At 42.1% G+C, this 12,649-nt stretch overlaps 1 protein-coding gene across 1 annotated transcript in view; it reads right to left on the reverse strand.

Moving 5' to 3' along the window:
- The window catches only part of LOC135114828 (oxytocin receptor-like), a 26,089-nt gene extending 23,217 nt beyond the window's left edge, over positions 1-2,872 (reverse strand). The window contains 1 exon segment of the mRNA XM_064030950.1: positions 2,816-2,872. The gene's annotated coding sequence lies outside the window, so the exon portion shown is untranslated.
- Between the last annotated feature and the right edge of the window lie 9,777 nt (positions 2,873-12,649).

The raw sequence follows: 12,649 nt of genomic DNA on the forward strand, positions 1-12,649 counted from the left end.
TGCTTAACGTGGCGTAATGATTGTTCTAGGCATGAAGTTATTGGTTGGTTTATATTGACCTCTCTCTCTCTCTCTCTCTCTCTCTCTCTCTCTCTCTCTCTCTCTCTCTCTCTCTCTCTCTCTCTCTCTCTATGCCACGGGTCCATAGAGGCTTCAGTTCCTTCACCTTCAGTGGGTCTGTGTGGGGTGTTCATTTTCTCCCTCTCAGGTACTGGGAGGTACAGACGAACACCTTCAAGACGCCCCAGAGAGCTGCTGTGTGGAGCCACTATGTTTACGAGGTCCCAGTGTCTCCATTACTGTCCCGGTGAAAGAAGGGAACAGGTGACACCCTTGACAGCACATACATACTTACACACACACACACACACACACACACACACACATGCATACATATATAAATACGCATACATACATAAAACACGAGGTTACAGGTCATTCACTTTGGTAACAGCATACACACACACACACACACACACACTCTCTCTCTCTCTCTCTCTCTCTCTCTCTCTCTCTCTCTCTCTCTCTCTCTCTCTCTCTCTCTCTACGGTATAAAAACTTCCCACATGCTGTAATAAACTTTTTCACAAACTCATACGTGGATTAAGATTTCTTTACTTTACTTTTCTTTTCTTTTCTTTTCTTTTCTTTTTTGCGTGTTCGTCCGGGCGAGGCGAAAAGTTTTTGGCGTCATGAATTCCGTCCATAGTGCACGTGTTTCTTCCCCCCTGGCACGAGACTTTGCAGATTCGCCAGACTAAGAAAATAAAGGCGGTGATTCTCATGCATATTTGTATCTTCCCCACTTGTGCTGATGGAAGATAAGAGAGCGCAGGTGTACAGTCAGATGTTTTTGTTTTGTTTTTCTTTGTTTTTGTCCTCTTAGTACAAAAGGGCGCTCTTAAATGAAGGGAAAGATGTATAATAATTCTTATATAATCTTGCGTATGTATTTTGCACGTGTATGCATGTAGCACAGGTAAGGCGTGTCTTTTCCTCTTCCCCAGGTGCTAATGACACTTAGATAAATGTAAGAACGAAATATAACTCATACTTGTTTATAATTTATCACTCCGTTTGATGTGGTACAGGTGAGGTTGGTACGCAGGTGAGGCTTAGGCATGTACAGTGTATCTTTCCTTTCTTTCCCATTGCAAAAAGACACTTAGATCAATATAAAAGACATGGTAATATTATTGGCTGCTTGTAATTCATCACTCGATATAATGTGACACAGCTGAGATTCTTATTACGCAGGTGAGACTCAGGTGTGGACAGGTGTGCTTTCTTCTCTCTCCCATGTGCAAAAAGACACTTGGATGGATGTCAAAGGGCGTAGTAACTCTTCTGCTTATAGTTCACCACTCGCTCTAATGTGAAACAAGTGAGGTTGTTAGTAAGTGAGACTCAGGTGTGGGCAGGTATGACTCAGGTGTGGGCAGGTATGTGTCTCTGCTGTGGTCTGGCTGGTATATGAAACACGGTCAGATTTATGGTTATTTATGCTTTTTTTTTTCTGTTCGATGTAACGCAAATTAGGTTTTCAACACGTAGATGGACTCACGTGAAGGTAATGCTTTCTGTTCTTGTCTCGTCGGTAGAAAAAAAAAAGATTCCACTTAAATACAGCAATTCTTTCAGTTATCAGTACTTTTGCACTCGATTTGATGTGACGCAGTGAATGGCAGTACATAAATGGGACTCAGGTATGGCCAGGTGTTTATATTCTTGGCCCGTAGATGGAAACACACACACACACACACACACACACACACACACACACACGCAGACAACAGTTCTCCAGGCTGTCAGAAGGTGAAGGTCTGTCTATTCTCGTCTCGCAGATACGAATAAAAAGCACAATTCATGAGGGTGCCGCTGTTTTCCCCTCTTTTCCTGTGACGCAGGTAATTTTTTCTTTCAGTAAGCAGGTGAGATTAAGGTGAAGGCATTTTTTTTTATTCCTCACAAGTAGAAGGAAAAAAACACTCAGTCGTAGTAGTTGTTCAGGTTGTCAATCAGCACACAGGTGAGGTTCAGGTGTGGGTTTTCCTTTTCTTATCTCGATGGTAGGGAAAAAAAAAACACTTAGATATAGCAATTCTTCAGATTGTCGGTGCTTTCCCACTGGGCTTGTGACGCAGGTGAGGCTGTCAGCGGGCAGCTGTGAGTGCTCCTTTGTGTTCTCGCCTCGTAAGGAAAAAGAAAGATTAAAAAAAAAAAAAAAACACGTAGAAATTCTTAAGTTTATCAGTATTTTCGCACTCGATTTCATGTGACACAGGTGAATTTGTGACGCTTAGGGTGTGTTCTTGTCTCGCAGGTAAGAAAAGAAGAGAGAGAGAGAAAAAAAAAAAAGCACTTTGAGACGCAGAAATTCGTAGTTTGTCGATATTCTGGCACTCGATTTGACTTGACACACACGCACACATACACGCACGCACGCACACACACACACACACACGAAGTATTTCACTGTGAGCTTCGGATGCAAAAGAAAGACAGAAAAATCACAGATTTCTCGATCACTACACGATTTTCACACGTGTTCGGTTTTACTGAGAAGCGGGAATGGGATAAAAATAAAGAAACGAGAACTAATAAAACAAACGAAAGACAAAAACGAAAGACGGAAAGAAAAACAAACAAAACTACACACACACACACACAAAAAAAAACACAAATACAAGACTGCATAAAAAGAAAACAACTAGGAAATTTCGGGACAGCTGAAGGAAAGAGAGAGAGAGAGAGAGAGAGAGAGAGAGAGAGAGAGAGAGAGAGAGATATGGAGAGGGAGAGAGTGAGGAGTTACCTGTACGAGGGTTGGACGAGGACTACGCGCGGAGTGTCCGTGCGGAGGGTAGCCTGGCGCCACTGAGCAACAAGTGGCGAGGCTGGTGGTGGTGGTGGTGATGGTCTCTCTCTCTCTCTCTCTCTCTCTCTCTCTCTCTCTCTCTCTCTCTCTCTCTCTCTCTCTCTCTCTCTCTCATCGTTATTTCTTTGTATACTTAAAAAAAAGTACTTAGCGTAGGTAGAGGAAACCCACACAGTAGGTACACAATAAACAACGAAACTCTGGTAGGTTCAGGGTACGAAAGAAATGTAGGAGTTATAGTTAGCTCTGAACTGCGTCTAGGAAAGCAATGCATAAACGCCAGAAAACAGGGCAAACAGTGCATTAGGATTCATTTTTAGGAGTGTTAAAAGTAGAAGGCCTGAAGTAATATTAAAGTTATATTTGGCGCTGGTCAGACCTCATCTAGACTACGCGGTGCAGTTCTGGTCCCCACATTACAGGAAATATATAGGTCTATTAGAATTAGTACAAAGAATAATGACTAAAAGGATACAGGGGATGAGGAGTATTCCTTACGAGGCGAGACTGAAGCTGTTAAATGTACATTCTTTAGAGAGACGTAGGTTAAGAGGGGACCTGATAGAAGTCTTTAAGTGGCATAAGGGTTATAACAAGGGGGATGTAAGCAAAAGTTTTAGGATCAGCAACCAGGATAGAACAAGAAATAACGGGTTCAAGTTTGAAAAATTTAGGTTTAAGATAGAGATAGGAAGAAATTGGTTCTCAAATAGAATGGTAGATGAGTGGAGCGGGCTCAGTAATCATGTTAGTGCTAAGACATTAACGAGATTTAAGAGAAGATTAGACGGGTTTATGGATGGGGATGATAGGTGGAAATAGGTAGGTATATTTCATACAGGGACTGCCACGTGTAAGGCTGGTGGCTTCTTGCAGCTTTCCTTATTTCTTATTTCTTATGTTCTTTTCTTACTTCTTCTCTTCTATCTTTCATTATTATTATTATTATTACTATTATTTTCTTGTATTATTACCACTGTTTTTATATATTTTTTTTGTATAATTACTGCTTTTGTTCTCTTTTTTTACTGTTTATCACTGTTTTTCATATCTCTTTCTGTGTTATTAGCGATATGTTTTTATTTCCTTTCTTTATTGCTGTTATTAATACTTCCTTTGTTTTGTATCACTATGACATCTTCCTCCTTCTCCTCCTCCTCCTCCTCCTCCTCCTTCTCACCCCAACCACCTCTTCCTCTTCCTCTTCCTCCATCCCCAATTACTTTTTAATTAGTATTTTTACTATTACCTTCTGCAACCGTCCCTTTTCCTCTTCCCTCCTGCACTCCCTTCTCTTTCTCCTCCTTCCCTTCCACTATTTCCTCCTGCTCTCCCTCTCCATCTCCCTCTCCCCATCCTCCTTTCCCTTCATCCGATCACCCTCTCTCATCTCTCCTCTTCTGTCCTTATCAATACCTCCTCTCTCTCTCCCTTCATCTTTAATAATTCAACATAGATAAAGTTTCTCTCTCATCTGTTGTAATTTACCTTCCTCTGATGGGCTGAAGCTCTCTCTCTTGTCTCTTCCTGTGCCTCTCTTTAGCCTCCCCTGAGTGGCCGTGTGTCATTATTTACCTGGATAAGACTCGGCTCGACTCCACCTTCTTACCTGGAAGCTTTTTTCCTTTGTCTCCTGGTTAGTCTGTTTCCCCCTCCTCCCTTTTGTGGTTTGGGGTTCCTATTGGGGATGTTTTTCCTCTTATTTTGTTTGTGTGTGTGTGTGTGTGTGTGTTTGTGTGTGTGTGTGTGTTTATAGGGGTGGCACGGGCGGTTGCTGGTTTGTTTGCTCTCTCTCTCTGTGATTTGTGATTTGTTCTTTTCTTTTTTTTTTGTTTGGTTTGTCTACGGCTTTCTGTTTATTTATTTATTTATTTGATCTGTCTGAGTGTCTATTTCCCTGTCTGTCTTTGTCTATGTATCTATCAATCAATCTGTCTATCAGTCTATCAGTCTGTCTATCTATCTATCTGTCTATCTATCTATCAATCAATCAATCTATCTGTCTGTCTATCTATCTATCTATCTATCTATCTATCAATCTATCAGTCTATCAGTCTATCTATCTATCAATCTATTAATCAATCAATCTATCAGTCCATCTATCTACCTATCTATCTATCTATCAATCCACGTCCACTTATAACGCACCTGTGATTCAGTTAACATATTCGTATAGGTGTAAGCAAGTGGTGGTTCAGATATAACAGGGGTAGCCTTTGATTACGCCAAGCTGGTCGAGATAATTAATACCTCTCTCTCTCTCTCTCTCTCTCTCTCTCTCTTTCTCTCTCTCTCTCTCTCTCTCTCTCTCTCTCTCTCTCCTCTCTCTCTCTCTCTCTCTCTCTGTCGCTTTCCGTCTCTCTGTCTAACTCCAGTAGTTCTTCTAATCTACAAACTTCCCGGATTAATTAGCGTAACTACCAAGACACATTGTAGATTGCCTTGTATCGTTTCTCTGAGGGCATTCACACACACACACACACACACACACACACACACACACACACACTTACGATAACAAGATGAAGTAAACTATTCCCATGAAGTTAAAACGACCTAAATATTTCTGTCCTGATGCTCCACTTAACCTCCAGTTCACCTTCGTCAGACGCTCGGAAACCTTGGTCATCTAGCACAGGGGGATACTTGTTCATTTCTACCTCAACTACTCACGCTAATGACGGTCGTATATCTTGCTCATTTCCCTTCATTTCCCGACAAGGAAGTGTTTGTGAAAGCCATCGAGAAGGGAGTTTTGTGACCCGTAAGGCATCATTCATCTTAAGTAGAGGTAATTTTCTATTTGCTTTTTGAACAGTTTTCGTAAAGGGTTGGGAGTCTCAGTGCGTCTTGTCTTCATTGCTCAACGTGTAGGTGTTTGTGAAAGCCATTAGCCCTTTCACTGCTATTTGTTACATCTTGCCTTACTTATTTATTTATTTAGTTTGTTCTCTGAGATGTCTTTTCATGTTCTGTTGCCACGTGTTGAAATTGTCAATTTTTTTTTACCCCACCTTTTTTTTTTTTCTTCTTCTTCTCCTTCTTCTTCTGGATGCTTATATTTCATTCATCATTTCTAGTATTGTAGATTGTTGCACCTGCACTGAAACGGTTAATAAATTTCAGCTCTGTATTTTAAGTTAATGTAATTTTTGGACTTTTGAATGGTCTTCTGAAGGGACTGAAAATTTCAATACATTTTCCTTTTTTTTTTTTTTTTCTTATCCAGACACTATGTTCTTTCGTACAGTATGTTTTCAAAGGCCACAGAGATGACTGGTTCACTTCTCATGCATGTTTTCTCCACTAGCGATGCAAGACGAGTTAAAACTACCCACAGGAATCATTAAGGCTGTCTGTTTTGAAAGGCCATTTCTGACACATGTTTTCCCCACTAGCGACGCAAGACCAGTCAACATTACCACATGAGTCATTAAGGCGGTTTGTTTTCAAGGGCCAGGTAGGTCATTAAGCTACTTTCTTGCATGTTTTTCCCACTAGCGACGCAAGACCAGACAAAACTACCACATGAGTCATTAAGACGGTTTGTTTTCAAGGGCCAGGTAGGTCATTAAGTCACTTCTGATTCTTTTTCCCCAACTAGCGACGCAAGACGAGTTTAATCTACTACATGAGTCATTAAGGTGGTCTGTTTTCAAGCCAGGCAGGCCATTAAGTCACTTCTGATTCGTGTTTTCCAGAGTAGCGACGCGGGGCTAGTTACAACCATCATTACCGTCATTACAGCACCCCATGAAGAGCGTCGTAACCTGCACTACAACCCGCTGGAAAGTTTCTGAGCTGAGGTGTCAACAAGTTTAAGAATACGGTCAAAAGTTCTCAGTGGAGGCGAGAGACGAAGTTTGAAGCGTGAGGTATTGAGTCACTCGTCTTACCCGCTGTCTCCTTCTGCCTCCTCTCTGGCTGACTCTCATAAGTTCTCGCTGTCCTTGGAAAATTATATCCCTTGGTTAGTCTCCTTGTGCCGTCAGTGCCCCCCCCCCCCCGGTCGCTGTATCTCCCATCATCTTCAGTATGTAGCATTCTCAGAGGAAGTGAATGAAAAAAAAATATATATATACATCAGTGCTTCCTTTTGTGTGTGTGTGTGTGTGTGTGTGTGTGTGTGTGTGTGTGTGTGTGTGTGTGTGTGTGTGTGTGTGTTCTCTGTTTTCTTTGTTTTTTTTCCTGTGTATTTTTCTGTGTTTGCATAACTCTCTCTCTCTCTTTCTCTCTCTGTCCATCTGTCTTTTTCTATTCTCCCTCTTTATCTCCCTTTCTCACCCACATTTCCTCACATTTCCTTACCAACACACACAAACCACCAACACGACAACCTTTTCACCTCTTCACCTCTTTAAACACACACAAAATCAACAACAGACATAACAGATAACATGAATCACTAACTTAACTTCCCAGCTCCCTCAAGCACTTCCGCCTCAGTGACTGAAGAGGAGCGGCGGAAGAAGCGACTAGAAACCAGTTAAATGAGGAAAGGAGATCGAGGGAAAGGCGGAGAGTGAGATGAATGGATGGAGGAAGGTGCAAGGAACAGAAACAACTGGAGGAGACTCGTACATGGTGGCGAAAGGAGAAGAAGAAAGGTGATGAAGAGGAAGAGGAGGAGGTGTGTGGTGGTGATGTGTGGCGTTTTCCTTCCCTTCCATCAACAACAATAAGGGAAAGAAACACACTGGGGTCTTCACTAAATTGTTCCCTGGAGCGGAGTGAAGCTGAGGATTACGCCAGCTCTCCCTTTGCGTCTTGGTCTGATTCGTTGGTTCCCTCTCTCTTTCTCTCTCTCTCTCTCTCTCTCTCTCTCTCTCTCTCTCTCTCTCTCTCTCTCTCTCTCTCTCTCTCTCCCTGGTTCTATTTTTTTTTATCAATTTTCTTTTTTATTTCTTTGTTTCATTCCTTCTTTCATTCATGTAGCTTCCCTTATTCACAAGTTTTTCACAGCTTTCATAATCACAAGCCCCACGATTAATTAAGAGAATCTTCAGCATATTAGACACTTAAGCTTCAATTTACTCTCAGTAATACTTTAACTCATTATAACAGAAAAATTACAGGCCATAAGGGTTTTGATATGTTATCCTTGTTATATCCCCCCATCTCCACTACCACTTAAAAACCTCTATTGGATTCCTTCTCAGTCTATGTGTACGTGTGTGTGTGTGTGTGTGTGTGTGTGTGGTGGTCAATTTTTTCTGTTTCTCTTTCTTTCTTATTTCTGTGTGTCAGTCTGTATGTCTGTCTATCTGCCTGTACATTTGTCTGTCTTTCCATTTAACTCTCTATTTGTACTTTTCTCTCTTTATTTTCTATGCATTTATTTGTCTGGTTGTCTGTCCATCTATCCATCTATCTCTCAACTCTCTTCCTTCCCCCTCCCACCCTTCCTTCCTTCGTCTGTAGGTCTACCGGTGCACATGTGTCAGGTAGCGATGGGAGGCCAGGTAAGATACAAGTAAGGGTGCCTACCTTGTTTTGCTATGGGTTTGTATATAAGGATCTTTTGCCCTTGGGTATCCTATTACGCAGCGTTAGTGGGGCGTCTCTGCGTGTAGGAGTTATCACAGGAGTAGGATGAGGAGGAGGAAGAGAAAGAGGAGGAGGAGTAGGAGGAGTAGGAGGAGTAGGAGGGGACGGAGAAGAGTAATTGGAAGAAAAGGCACAGGGGGATGAGGAGTGTGTGTGTGTGTGTGTGGTGGAAAGGAGAAGGGGAAGAGGGAAATGATTAGGTGCAGGAGGAGGAAGAGGAGGAGGAGGAGGAGGAGGAGGAGGAGGAGGAGGAGGAGGAGGAGGAGGAGGAGAAGGAGGAGAAGGAGGAGGGAGATGACATGTATGAAAATAACAAGGAAATGGAAGGGATTGAGGAGCACATATGAGTAAAAAGATGAAGATGAAGAAAATTAAGAAAGCGAAGAAAAGGAGACGAAGAAGAAAATGAGGATAGTGCAGAAAAAGGAGACGAAGAAGAAGGAAACGAAGAAAGCGAAGAAAAAGGAGAGGAAGAAGAAGAAGGAAATGAAGAAAACGAAGAAAAAGAAGACGAAAAAGATCACAAGGAACTGAAATTCAAACCAGACTTAACACACACACACACACACACACACACACACACACACACACACACACACACACACACACACACACACACACACACACACACACACACACACACACACACGCCTAGTCACTACACCTTCCTTAAAACACCTCATAAAACACTTACAAGTTAAACACAGCATGACAACCACGCTCTTTCTTCCTTCCTTTCTTTCTTCTACACTCCCTGCCTCCCTTCCTCCCTCATTCACTCAGTCACTCGCACCTCGCCTCCTCCAGGTAAATTAATTGCCTGCTACCTGGTTGAGGGGATGAAAGGCACATACGTTCACTTCATTACTTCCTTCCGTCCGTATTTTCCGCCTCGTCCCATTACTGATCTTAATGGCCTTGCCGCCCCCTCTACCTTGCCTTTGAAAATCTGATTTGTTTACTGGTGACGGCGACCTGAAGGTGAGTCCGAAGGTGTAATAAGGCTGTTGCTGGAGGAGGAGGAGGAGAAGGAGGAGGGAAAAGGAAGCAAGAAAAGAAAAAAGAGAAATAAGGGAAGCTGTTAGAAGCTGTCTGGCCTACACATGGCAGACTCTGTGTGAAGAGGAGGAGGGTGGTGAGAAGGAGGAGGAGGAGGAGGAGAAGGAGAGGTATATGAGGAGTAACAAAATGAGGAAGAGAAAAATAATGGCCTATGAGGAAAAGAGGAAGAAGATAGGGATGGAGAGCAGGAGGAGGAGGAGGAGGAGGAGGAGGAGGAGGAGGAGGAGGAGGATAAGAAGAGAAATACACACAAGAAAAATTGAGAGTAGACTACATTGTCCATAATACGAAAGAGAAGGAGAAGGAAAAGGAAGAGGAAGAGGAGGAAGAGGAGGAGGAGGAAGAGGAGGAGGAGGAAGAGGAGGAGGAAGAAGTATTTGTTAGGTAATCGGGTTGGTGTTTCCGAAGTTTGTCAGGTAAAGCTTATTAGTGGTTTGTGTGAAGCCAGGGTGATAACATCGCTCCTGTGGTGATGATGGTGGTGGTGGTGGTGGTGGTGGTGGTGGTGACTGGGAAGGTAATGGGTGGAGTGATGGCGATGGTAGTGATTAGTGATAGTGGCGCATGGTGATGATGGTGACTAGGGGGTATTTGGTGAGGAGGAAAAAGAGGGGATACAGGTGAGGAAACAAAGGGAGGGGTTTGGGGAAGGGGAGAAGGCAATGTACCAGACACACACACACACACACACACACACACACACACACACACACACACACACACACACACACACTTTTTAATGTAATTACACTGGGCAAGAAAAGGAATAACAACAACAACAACAATAACGACAACAACAACAACAACAACAACAACAACAACAACAACAACAACAACAACAACAACAACAACAACAACAACAACAACAACAAAAGGTCCCACTAAGTTCCCATTCCCTCCCCACCCAAAAAAAAAAAAAGATTATCCAAAAACAAAAGGATAAGTAAGTGTCTTGAAACTAACACAGCCGCATCCTTCAACTTCACTCTCAACTTCCCGACTCTGAAGCAACAACGCGGCTTTACTCTCAACAAGGTTCTTAGGGGCAAGAGGCCTGCTGGTGCTGCTGCTGGTGTTTGCCCTTCCCTTTGTGTTCCTTTGTGGTTCCTTTTGAGATTCTCACCTTCTCCAGTCTTGAATTTTCTTTTCGTTTTTTCTTCTCTTCGTTTTTTTTTTTTCTGTTTAAGCTTCCTTCCTCACTTTTTTTGTTGCTATTTTTATTATTGTGCAATTATCTTATTTTTTTTTTATTTACTCTCTCCTTCCTGTCTTCCGTCGTTACCTTCTCTTCTTCAGTGCTTCTCTTTCTTATCCTCCTCTCACGTTTTCCTTCTCCTTCTCCTTCTTTTCTGCCTCCTCTCAGTCTCCCATCAGCATAATTATCTTCATCTTCACTGTTTCCCTATGCGCAAGTTTCCTTCGTTCCTCACCTCCTCGTTAGTATGATGTCTTCCTGTCTTAAGTGAAGGGTCCTCTCCTCCTTCTCCTCCTGCTTCTCCTTCTCTTCTCCTATTAGTATTATTGAAGCCTGCTTGGTTTTCACGGCAACAATGTTATCCAGTTTCAAGACACATATATATTTTTTTTTTTGTAATTTATTTTTATTGCTACTTTTACCTTGAAGAGTTTCCTTACAGCTATTTGTGGTGATTGCGTCGTGTCTCGATGCGTACGTGAAACAAATGGATGGTGTGGGAAATAATTATTCTGATTTACGGATTGAGAGGGAAGAGTTAAATTAGAGAGAGAGAGAGAGAGAGAGAGAGAGAGAGAGAGAGAGAGAGAGAGAGAGAGAGAGAGAGAGAGAGAGAGAGAGAGAGAGAGAGAGAGAGAGAGAGAGAGTTTATGTAATCATTTTCTCTTGTGTATTTCTTGTGAGTGATATAAATTTATGTTTTTTTTTTCAAGAGTGAATCAAGAACTAAGTATTTTATTCTCGTTCAGAAAATTTGAAAAGATGAATAAAGAGCGCACTGTATTTTCACTGAAACTTGTATACAATATCACTAGTGACATATTTAACTTCGAACAGCACGCACGCACAAAATAAAGAAAAGAGAGAGAGAGAGAAAAAAAAAAGATGCCCGGAAGTTAGAATATAAAAAAAATAAAAAATCCATTTCTGATTAAATAAAAAAAAAGACAAAGAAAAAAAAAAACTGAAAAAATGATATCTATATTTTTTATGCTCTTTCGTTGCATCAGGAATGAAGTGAGTGAGCGAGCGAGTGAGTGAGTGAGTGAGTGAGTGAGTGGAGTGAGGGAGTAACTGATGCGACACCAATTATCATCTTCCTTTCATCTCTTTTTCATCTTCTGTCATGCGTGTGTGTGTGTGTGTGTGTGCGTGTGTGTGTGTGTGTGTGTGTGTATGTGTGGGTAATCCAGCATTTCTCTCGGAGCTACGGACAGATTCACATCCAGTCACCTCCATGCGTCGCTTACTCCGCCAGCCTCTCCTCCTCCTCCTCCTCTTCATCCTCCTCCTCTTCCTCTTTCTCCTCAACAGTAAGTGGAGGAAAAAGTGACATGAAATTGATCCAGGCGAGTTCCAGAGTGTGCGAGTAAAGGACATGAGAGAAAGTTTGTAGAATTATCAGTGGTAGGAAGTCTCTCTCTCTCTCTCTCTCTCTCTCTCTCTCTCTCTCTCTCTCTCTCTCTCTCTCTCTCTCTCTCTCTCTCTCTCTCTCTCTCTCTCTCTCTCTCTCTCTCACTCACTCATCACACACATTCTGATACACACACACACACACACACACACACACACACACACACACACACACACACACACACACACACACATGTTTACATCTCAATTCATTTATAAACTTGCTCCTTCTTACTGAGAGAGAGAGAGAGAGAGAGAGAGAGAGAGAGAGAGAGAGAGAGAGAGAGAGAGAGAGAGAGAGAGAGAGAGAGGAGTTTCAAGACATCTGTAAACATAACATGGGTGTTTTTTTTTTATTGTTCTTGTTTCCTGTATAGGAGAAACATTTATAAGGGTTTTTTGTTTTCCCTTTTTTTTGTTTATTTATTTATTTTTTTCCTTCTTCCTCGTGGTTCAAAAATCTCTTCTGTCTTGTACCATTATATATTTCTGCCATTTCTCTTCTTGAGTTGTCCTTCCTTGTGCTTCAAAAATCTCTTCCTTCGTGTCATTGT

The sequence above is a fragment of the Scylla paramamosain genome, chromosome 28, assembly GCF_035594125.1.
Source record: "Scylla paramamosain isolate STU-SP2022 chromosome 28, ASM3559412v1, whole genome shotgun sequence".
NCBI classification, from domain to species: domain Eukaryota; kingdom Metazoa; phylum Arthropoda; class Malacostraca; order Decapoda; family Portunidae; genus Scylla; species Scylla paramamosain.